Below are 378 nucleotides of genomic sequence, written 5' to 3'. Positions count from 1 at the left end.
ATATATATATATATATATATATGTTTATATATATATGTATATATATATAATATATATACTATATATACTATTATATATTTATATAATATATATATATATATATATATAAATGGTTTATACATGTATATAAATATCTAATAATGAAAGGCAGTTCGTTATAAATATAAAAGACAAACGGCTACAAATAAAACAGAACATAAACATAAATATTTATATTTATATAAATATAAATATTTATATTTATATAAACACAAATATTTATATTTATATAAATATAAATATTTATATAAATATAAAAATCTATATTTATATTTAGACATAAAGATAAAAAAACAATTAAATATAAAACACAACAGGAGCAGTTCGTTATCTATATAA

Source organism: Eimeria mitis, genomic scaffold, assembly GCF_000499745.2.
Source record: "Eimeria mitis Houghton genomic scaffold, Emh_scaff255, whole genome shotgun sequence".
Lineage (NCBI taxonomy): Eukaryota > Apicomplexa > Conoidasida > Eucoccidiorida > Eimeriidae > Eimeria > Eimeria mitis.
Note: the sequence above shows the minus strand (reverse complement) of the source record.